Source organism: Portunus trituberculatus, chromosome 40 (assembly GCF_017591435.1).
Source record: "Portunus trituberculatus isolate SZX2019 chromosome 40, ASM1759143v1, whole genome shotgun sequence".
Classification (NCBI taxonomy): domain Eukaryota; kingdom Metazoa; phylum Arthropoda; class Malacostraca; order Decapoda; family Portunidae; genus Portunus; species Portunus trituberculatus.
The window spans coordinates 3,132,501-3,142,500 of NC_059294.1; the positions used below are offsets into that span (position 1 = coordinate 3,132,501).

Here is a 10,000-nt window from a genome sequence, read left to right on the forward strand (position 1 = left end):
CACACACACACACACACACACACACACACACACACACACACATTTAAATACCACAAAAGTCACGTAAGTACACACCAAGAATACATAATATCCCAAATGCACAAAACCACACAAATTTCAACACAATAAGCCCAAGCATATAAAAGCAACATTTATCTCGGAGTAACTAAGGATAAAAACGAATAAAACGGCAGAGAGAGAGAGAGAGAGAGAGAGAGAGAGAGAGAGAGAGAGAGAGAGAGAGAGAGAGAGAGAGAGAGAGAGAGAGAGAGAGAGAGAGAGAGAGTATATCAAAAGAAGAGAAATGACATACGATCAATTTTTGAATAATGGCAGCAGCGTGAGCTCAGTCAGACACTATGGTGATGAATGGCTTGGAGGTTTGCAGCGGATGAAGGTGAGAGAAAAGAAGAAAAAAAAGAAAAGAAAAGAAACAAAGAAAGATTCTCGTGTAATATAGAAAATATGATGAAATCCGTCCGGGGAATTGTAATGCCGTGTCTCAAGTGAAAGGAGGCGGGAATGATGAATTGTTTACCACAAAAGAATGCCACTTGGAAGAAAGAAGAAGAAAAGTGTCTTGTACAAGGATGGGATTGCTGGAGATGTTTATATTCAAAGTGGGAAGTATATTGGTCTTACTGGGAGAGAGAGAGAGAGAGAGAGAGAGAGAGAGAGAGAGAGAGAGAGAGAGAGAGAGAGAGAGAGAGAGAGAGAGAGAGAGAGAGAGAGAGAGAGAGAGAGAGAGAGAGAGAGAGAGAGAGAGAGAGAGAGAGAGAGAGAGAGAGAGAGAGAGAGAGAGAGAGAGAGAGAGAGAGAGAGAGAGAGAGAGAGAGAGAGAGAGAGAGAGAGAGAGAGAGAGAGAGAGAGAGAGAGAGAGAGAGAGAGAGAGAGAGAGAGAGAGAGAGAGAGAGAGAGAGAGAGAGAGAGAGAGAGAGAGAGAGAGAGAGAGAGAGACGAACACAACGAAATAGTGGCAAAATGACACACAGACACACATGGACTGACACTAAGAGACACACACAAACACAGATAGGCAGAAAGAGAGACAGATCAACAAACTGAGCGACAGACAGAGGGACAAATAGACAGAGAGACAGACGGAGAACAAGTGGGGAATGTTATACGCTCATAAGCTTAATGATAATTAGGGTTCAGAGATCAAGCTGTAAAAAACATAAAAAAAAAAGTTAATCACCATCGCCCTGAATGAGGAAGACCTACGTGGGGCCTAATTACGGCACGGCAGAATGCTTAATGGCACAGCACAACAAAGGCGCGCCTGTCCATTATGCTCACGGCTCTATTAATTATATGATGCACATGAATACCTGGAAAATAGAAGAGGGAGCTGGGTGAGAGGTGGCATCAAAAGGCAAGCATCAACGCAATGAATAGTGCAGTGGTGGTGGAAAAAAAATAATCTGCTCGCAGTTCGCTTACTCAGGCCGGCGGATGTATGTGAAGAGCGAAATCAGAAATGTAAACAGAGTAAGCCAAGATGAAGAGACTCGGTGAGTAAGGATATGTTGACCTGCATGCGTGAATGAGGTTAAGTACTCTGGATTGGTGATAAATGAGAAAGGAAACATGTGAAGTAGACTGAAATGTACCACGTGGAGATGAAAGACGCCAGATCTACTCGTAGTATCAAAGTTTCAGTGCAAACAGCTGCTTACAATGCACATTAGGACAACAACACACGAGGAGGCTGCAAGGGAGAGTGCGCGAGAGGAATAATCTCGCGCAAACCTTCACAAGCAAAGGTTTGTACGAATAAAAAAGAAAAAAAATCAAGAAGAAATTTAAGTGAAAACAAGAAACACTTTTAGATTACTTGATGAAAATAATTGGGGAAATAGTTCTAATTACTAACATTGACGACATATTATATAAATGATAAAATCACATATTTCACTGGATTTCAAAGTAAGATAAGACACACAGCAAGCCAAGGATCCCGTTTCCTCAAGAAAAAAATAGTTAGCTAGAAAAACACTCTTGCCAAAACAGAGGACAAGGGAACGGAAGAACACAAAGCGGCGGGAAGCTCAAGGTGGAAAGAGGGGAAGAATTAATGAAGGAAATAACAAGCTATGGGTCACGATGAAGGTTATAAAGTGCGGCTGGAATGTGAGAGTGAAGTATTGAGCTGCGTGGTTAGGAGGATGTGTAGGAGTTCAGTGAAGGGGACGGAAAATGAGAAACTTGGAGATGAGATACGGCGCGTGTGGAAATACAATACATAGAGTGAATAGAGCTAAATGAAAGGAAATATAAAATGTGCGGAGACGATTCGAAAGGAAAACCGAGATTGTGAGATAGAAGATTGCGAGACAGATGCGGAAGATGTGAACGGAGATAAAAACATGTGAACTGGGGAAAATACTTAGCTGTACTAGAGACTACTTTTGCTGGGAAGTGAAGAAGCAAGGCAGTAGCTAATGAGGAGATGATAATAAACTAACTTCGCCCGAAACTATCGAGCAACCAATCTTGTTTATAAATTCTAACCTAGTAAACAATTATTCGACTCTCTCTCTCTCTCTCTCTCTCTCTCTCTCTCTCTCTCTCTCTCTCTCTCTCTCTCTCTCTCTCGTGTAAACAGTGCTAAGGATATCCCGCCGCAACAGTTTACTACTCACACCACCACCACTCAAGACATCACCGCTATTTTCCACCAGAGCAATACTGACAAAACACATCATCACACCCGCGAAACAGCAGCCTGCTTTGATCTGAGAGATGCGAGGGCGCCACAATCCCCGTTTTTCGTCCGCTGACCGTATAGCTTGATGGATTACCGCAGGATGTCCGGATGAAAGGAGTGAAAAGAAGAAAGTGAGCGATGTTCGGACGGAAGATGAAGAGATTGTCAAAGAAAGGCAGGCAAAGGGAAGGTACAACAGCAATGTGAAAATAAATGTGCAAGACCTGCTGGTGCACGAGAAAAGAAAAACACGCCAGATGAAACGAAGAGACTAGAATCGAGATGGAACAAGGTTATGAGAAAAGATATTAAGAGAAAGAAAGAAAGAGAGAGAGAGAGAGAGAGAGAGAGAGAGAGAGAGAGAGAGAGAGAGAGAGAGAGAGAGAGAGAGAGAGAGAGAGAGAGAGAGAAGAAAATACCTTGGAAGAGCCACAAAATAACCGGGAAAGAGAATACTGACCAGATAAACAACACAAGTTTCGCAATTAGTATTTTTATAATAATATTACGTCAGTAAAACACAAAAACAAAAGACACAATCGCATCACCCTTCAGCCCCGCGCACCGCGCAAAGACAACACACCAAAAAACAAAGGCACTTGATAAAAGTGTAAGTGTGTGTGTGTGTGTGTGTGTGTGTGTGTGTGTGTGTGTGTGTGTGTGTGTGTGTGTGTGTGTGTGTGTGTGTGTGTGTGTGTGTGTGTGCAAGCAAGAATAAATATTTTCCATTACCTCCCAGTGCTACTGAATGAAATTTAAATATTCTTTTACTAAAAAGAAAACAGCTCAACCCTTATCTCGGAGCGCGAGCAGCGACCCCGCTGCCGAAAACAAAACTCTGCACTATATTTATAAGCGCTTTTCACGAAAAATAAATTACATTATGGCAGGATGTGAAAGATATAAAATCCAATTTAAGGGATAATCTGCAGCGAGAAACAAGGGCTGATCATAAACATTATTGTTCATGTAAAATTACGTAATCAACTTAATGTTCATAGTTTGCACATTTTCCTTCATTCCGCAACAGTTTATGTCTAAAGGGAACGAGAAAGTTCAGTTATTGATCACAGACTGGCCTCGTTATTGGGTACCACCTGTGCTGGCGGTGGCGATACTTGTATGAACATACCCAGTGGCGTTAGAACATCAAACAGGAATACACCAAGTTACTCCTGAGCACAACAAGTATTCAAGACGGGCAGCGAGGGCCCGCCACCTGGTTCCTGCAATGTAAGTGGCGGCGCACCGTCACACTCCGTCCTCTTTTCTCTCTGTTTTTTTTTTACAACACACGGCGACACTGAACACAACGTCAAAAGCACCACAACACTGTTATACTTCCTTTCTGCACAAAGCAAGCACAACACTACTATGTTAGCACGTCTTTGAGAGGATCTGACTGTCACTGAGGAAGGGGAAGCGGCGAGCCCGTTATCCACCTGGGAGCACTCGGAGCACTGCACACCACCGCCCGTAGCTATCCACTACCATAGGTGTGTCACTGGCCGCAGCTGACCCGTGTGGAACCCCTGTGTCACACTCACTCACAGCCAGAAACGAGACACGCGTTAGAGCAGCACCACCGCCCGCACTGCCCCGGGCACTGAGCCACAGAGCACCCGGCACCCTCCCTGGCACCCGCACCCGCCCCGCACACCCACCTGCCCAAGGCCCTCCATCCACACAAACCTGCCACTGCGCCCCACCTGCCCCCTCTCTTAAGCGCGTCCCCCTTCTTGCCATTCCACTTGGTTCTCACCGACAGTCAATCCTGAGCGTGGCATCTTTCCTCCACCGAGCATCCCTCCCCTCCCATCCACTAGACCCCCTGTCTTGTGGCACGACCAACACCAAGGACATACCACAGCCAGGGACACACTTACGAGACAGCGACTTCAAGGACATACCATCATCGAAGACGCAAAACAGTCAGCTACATCAACAATACGGGCGTGAAAACCCTCAGAAAACACCGACACACGGCACAAGGAAACACCGCAACATGCGAGACACACACCACAAACACCAAGCATCCCAGCCACTGCAGGAACACCTGGATGTGGGACGCCACGCACAGCACACCAAGATTAGGACAGAGAAAATAAACATTAACGGAGGTGGATTGTAGCATTTTCTCTTCGTTGAAATAGTGGTGGTGACGGGGTAGGTGTTGCGCGCGAAAAGAGAAGAGAGATGGGACGATAAAAGGTAAGGTAACGAAATTGTAAGTAGTGTAAAATGATATGTTTTTAAAAGTCGGATAATTTTCGCATCTGGAAGTCCAGATCATGCAAATATGAGGAAACTAATAATATTCCACTAGAAAGTCCTCATTCCCACCACTACCACAAGGAACCTTCATAATGTTTTTTTTTTTTTTTATCTTTTAAGAAGACGAAGAATCACCAAAGCCGATTTTCTTCATTGCTGCTTTCCGATCATTTTGGTATAATTCCTTTTGGCGGCGCTCCTTCCCTCACAGTTATGGTAATGAGGCGCCGCGTCCTGGAATATTTCAGAATCACCAACAAAGGAAGGCTGGCTAGAGGCGAATGTGTTCCTAAATTTTTACAGCCGAAATATTTTCAAGAAGCTGAAGAATTTTCTCTTTCTAAATATCTCACTATTCAACTCAGGCTTGCTGCAAAATGAGAGGATGGTGTAAATATTACTGGTAAAGATTTTCAAAGGGATGCAGTGGATTACGGAAAGGTTTCAAGTTATTTCTTACTAAGCAAGAAAAAAAACGAAAACTGGGTTAAGATCACATTATCACTGACATGAAATTAATATTATAACATGAAAGAGTCATGCAAAGAGAAGAATGACGAGCGTAATATAACCGCATGACACGCAACATAAACGAAAATACTCTAACTTGTATAAAGAGACGAAATAATGAAAAACTGTAAACATACGCGGAGAAAATGCTGTAATACTTTCTTTTCTTATCATTTTAATAAAATGGCTTTGTACAAATTCACATTATGATTTCGAAAGATAACACTCACACACCAAACGAGATATCGGATATCTATTGAAGTTTTCAAGTACAGGTAGTTAAATATTTACTCCGTTGACTGCTGAAGGTTACTCTGATAAGACACTGTATTACTGAGCAGCTAGAGAGTTAAGGGTTCAGTTGTGGCATGCATGCTTTCCTTCACTCAACATTCACCTGCAAGACGCCAAGCACCGCGTCACACTTCACCACAACCACCAACGCTGTCACGAGGACCTTTACTTAGAAAACTCATATTACATTCAGTCTTTCTCTCGCAACGTCTCCCTTTAATTTTTTCTTCTTTCCTTTTGTTTCAAGATCCCTCAACGAGCCTATCTCTTCATCTCTTCATTATTTTCTCCCTTGAGTCACACACACTCGGCTCCACCTCAACCTCTTTTACTCACTCGCTGCTCAGCCTTGTCTAAGAAACTGGGTAAATAACTAACCCTAGGCTTCCCAGAGTCTATGGAAGTACATAGGCTGCCAACCCCCTCACGACGCAATGCTGGCACGCGGAGGGACCTGTTGCCTCCTCACTCCCTTCCCTTCCCCTCCTACCACACTCCTGCTCGCGAGGTGCTGATTACCCGAGGAGGTGCTGAGAGACGCGAGTGCTGAGAGAGAGAGAGAGAGAGAGAGAGAGAGAGAGAGAGAGAGAGAGAGAGAGAGAGAGAGAGAGAGAGAGAGAGAGAGAGAGAGAGAGAGAGAGAGAGAGAGAGAGAGAGAGAGAGAGAGAGAGAGAGAGAGAGAGAGAGAGAGAGAGAGAGAGAGAGAGAGAGAGAGAGAGAGAGAGAGAGAGAGAGAGAGAGAGAGAGAGAGAGGTTCAACAATTAATGCTAAATAAATACAATAAATATATAAACAGATAGAGTTAAAGTGGTTAAAGAGATTCAGGAATGACGGGGATCATTTTCGGCTAATTTGACAAAAATAAAAATATATTAACATGATATATACCATCGTAAATCCTCTTCTGAATTAGCTGTAAGAAGCAGCCACAAGCGATGGAGGCGATAGCGAATCTACGCGAACGTGACGTCATGAGGCCTCCACAGACTTGGCCAAGGCGACACCAACACCACCACCACCACCACCACCACCACCACCACCACCACCGCAACCACTACCACCACCACGAAATGAATAAAAAGAAATAATCGAATCCTGAGTTTCTTCCTGTTTCTCCCTTATCATTCACGACACATAAGTTTTTTTTAAATCTTTATTTTGTTTACCATGAAAGAAGGACAAAAATCGTGTCTTAAGGGATCTATTTTCTTTCTTTCTGGTCACTTTCATTTATCTTATGTTTTCTTTTCATTTTTCCTTAAGGATGATCACGTCTGTAATATTTTTTCTCATGCTTCACTCACTGAGTCATTTCTTAGGCACACGATTCCTTCCATTTCCATTTATCTTAATACTTATTTTTTATAAAGATTATCATGCCTGTGGCTTTTATTTTATTTTTTTCTTAACGCTTTCTGAGCCGAATGATCTTTAAACAAGCACACACACACACACACACACACACACACACACACACACACACACACACACACACACACAGGCCATCTTGTTCTTATGGCAGTTTCTCATCCTTCTCATCTCCTTCGCCTAGACCCCATTACCTGCCTGCCACGCTCACCACGCCTTCCCTGCACCGCTACATCACCAAGCATCACTCGACCCCAAGCTATGATATAAACCTTTTCACGGAGACGCTCTTGGCCCTCCCATTCCCCACTCCCTTTACTCCCTCGAAGGCACCGCTGGCTCAAATTTAGGACGACCTGCATCCCCCTTCCTTACGCAACGTCGATCCCCCCGCCCCCCTCGCCTCCACATTCCTTCTACAATTCTTAACTCATTTTTTTTTTTTTTTTTTTTTTTTTACATTACAAGGGCACTGGCCAAGGGCAAACACAGTGTTGGAAAAAAAAAAATCCCGCTGGTTGCCAGGCCCTGTTAAAAGAAAAGTAGAAAGAGAAAAAACAAAAAAATCTAAAAGGAGGGTCCAGTTAACGTAAGAGGTGTCTTGACACTCCTCTTTTGAAAGAGTTTAAGTCATAGGCAGGTGGAAATACAGACACAGGTAGAGAGTTCCAGAGTTTACCAGTGTAGGGAATGAAGGAGTGAAGATACTGGTTAACTCTTGCATTAGGAAGATGGACAGAATAGGGATGAGAAGAAGTAGAGAGTCTTGTGCAGCGAGGCCGCAGGAGGGGGAAGGCATGCAGTTAGCAAGTTCAGAAGAGCAGACAGCATGAAAACAGCGGTAGAAGACAGATAAAGATGCAACATTGCGGCGGTGACTTAAAGAATCAAGACAGTCAGTTAGAGGAGAAGAGTTGATAAGACGAAAAGCTTTAGATTCCACCTTGTTTAGTAAAGCTGTGTGTGGATCCCCCAGACATGAGAGCCATACTCCATACACGGGCGGATAAGGCCCTTGTACAGAGCAAGCAGCTGGGAGGGAGAGAAAATGGACGAAGACGCCATAGGACACCTAACTTCTTGGAAGCTGATTTAGCAAGAGTAGAGATGTGAAATTTCCAGTTTAGATTTTTAGTGAAGGATAGACCGAGTGTGTTTAATGTAGAGGAGAGGGAAGTTGAGTGTTATTGAAGAAGAGAGGATAGTTGTCTGGAAGGTTATGTCGAGTAGATAGTTGTAGAAATTGAGTTTTGAGGCATTGAACAAAACCAGGTTTTCTCTGCCCCAATCAGAAACAAGTGAAAGATCAGAAGTTAGGCGTCCTATAGCATCTCGCCTTGAGTCATTTAATTGTTGTTGGGTTGGGCGTCTGTTGAACGCTGTTGAATAATGCAGGGTGGTATCATCAGCATAGGAGTGGATAGGGCATTGAGTCAGATTTAGGAGATCATTGATGAATAATAGAAAGAGAGTGGGTGATAGGACAGAACCCTGTGGAACACCACTGTTGATAGTTTTAGGGAAGAACAGTGACCGTCTACTACAGCAGCAATAGAACGATCGGAAAGGAAACTGGAGATGAAGGTACAGAGAGAAGGATAGAATCCGTAGGAGGGTAGTTTAGAAATTAAAGATTTGTGCCAGACTCTATCGAAGGCTTTCGATATGTCAAGGCCGACAGCAAAGGTTTCACCGAAGTCCCTAAAAGAGGATGACCAAGATTCAGTTAGGAAAGTAAGAAGATCACCAGTAGATCTGCCTTTACGGAAACCATACTGGCAATCAGAGAGAAGGTTGTGAGCTGATAGATGCCTCATTATCTTCCTATTAAGGATAGACTCAAAGGCTTTAGAAAGGCAGGAAATCAAAGCTATAGGGCGGTAGTTAGAAGGATTGGAGTGGTCACCTTTTTTAGGGACAGGTTGAATGTGAGCAAACTTCCAGCAAGAAGGATAAATAGAAGTAGAGAGACACAGATGAAAGAGTTTGACCAGGCTGTGAGCGAGTTCGGAAGCACAGTTTTTGAGAACAACAGGAGGGACTCCATCCGGACCGTAAGCCTTCCGAGAATCAAGGCCAGAGAGGGCCAGGAAAACGTCTTTATAAAGAATTTTAATTTTAGGGATGAAGTAGTCAGAGGGTGGAGGAGTAGGAGGAATATGCCCAGAATCATCCAAAGTTGAGTTGGTAGCAAAGGTTTGAGCGAAGAGTTCAGCTTTAGAAAAGAAGAGACAGCTGTAGAGCCATCTGGATGAAGTAAAGGAGGGAAAGACGAAGAAGTAAAGTTGTTAGAGATATTATTGGCTAGATGCCAGAAATCTCGAGAGGAGTTAGAATTGGAAAGACTTTGACATTTTCTATTGATGAAAGAGTTTTTAGTAAGTTGGAGAATAGATTTGGCATGATTACGGGCAGAAATATATAGGGCATGAGTTTCAGCAGTTGGATGGCTACGGAACCGTTTGTGAGCCGCCTCTCTATCATTGACAGCACGAGAACAAGCAGAGTTAAACCAAGGCTTTTTAGCTTTAGGGTTAGAGAAAGTATGAGGAATGTATAGCTCCATGCCAGAGATAATCACCTCTGTTATGCGCTCGGCACAAAGAGAAGGATCTCTGACATGAAAACAATAATCATCCCAAGGAAATCAGAATAGTACTGCCTTAGTTCCTCCCACTTAGCAGAGTTAAAATGCCAGAAGCACCTCCGCTTAGGCGGGTCCTGAGGCTGCACTGGAGTGATAGAACTGGTAACGGAAATTAGATTGTGGTCGGAGGAGCCCAACGGAGAGGAAAGTTTAACAGAGTAAGCAGAAGGGTTGGAGGTTAGGAAAAGATCAAGAA

The 10,000-nt window shown here is 43.7% G+C and overlaps 1 protein-coding gene across 10 annotated transcripts in view; it reads right to left on the reverse strand.

Moving 5' to 3' along the window:
* Positions 1–10,000, reverse strand: part of LOC123516321 (carboxyl-terminal PDZ ligand of neuronal nitric oxide synthase protein-like) — a 227,984-nt gene that overhangs the window by 31,823 nt on the left and 186,161 nt on the right. For 2 of the 10 annotated variants that reach the window (XM_045275597.1, XM_045275596.1), the window contains exon 1: positions 4,262–4,309. The exons of 7 other annotated variants lie outside the window; for them this stretch is intronic. The gene's annotated coding sequence lies outside the window, so the exon portion shown is untranslated. Of the gene's footprint in view, positions 1–4,261; positions 4,311–10,000 lie in introns of those variants that run through there. One more of the 10 variants, XM_045275605.1, reaches the window with a different exon arrangement.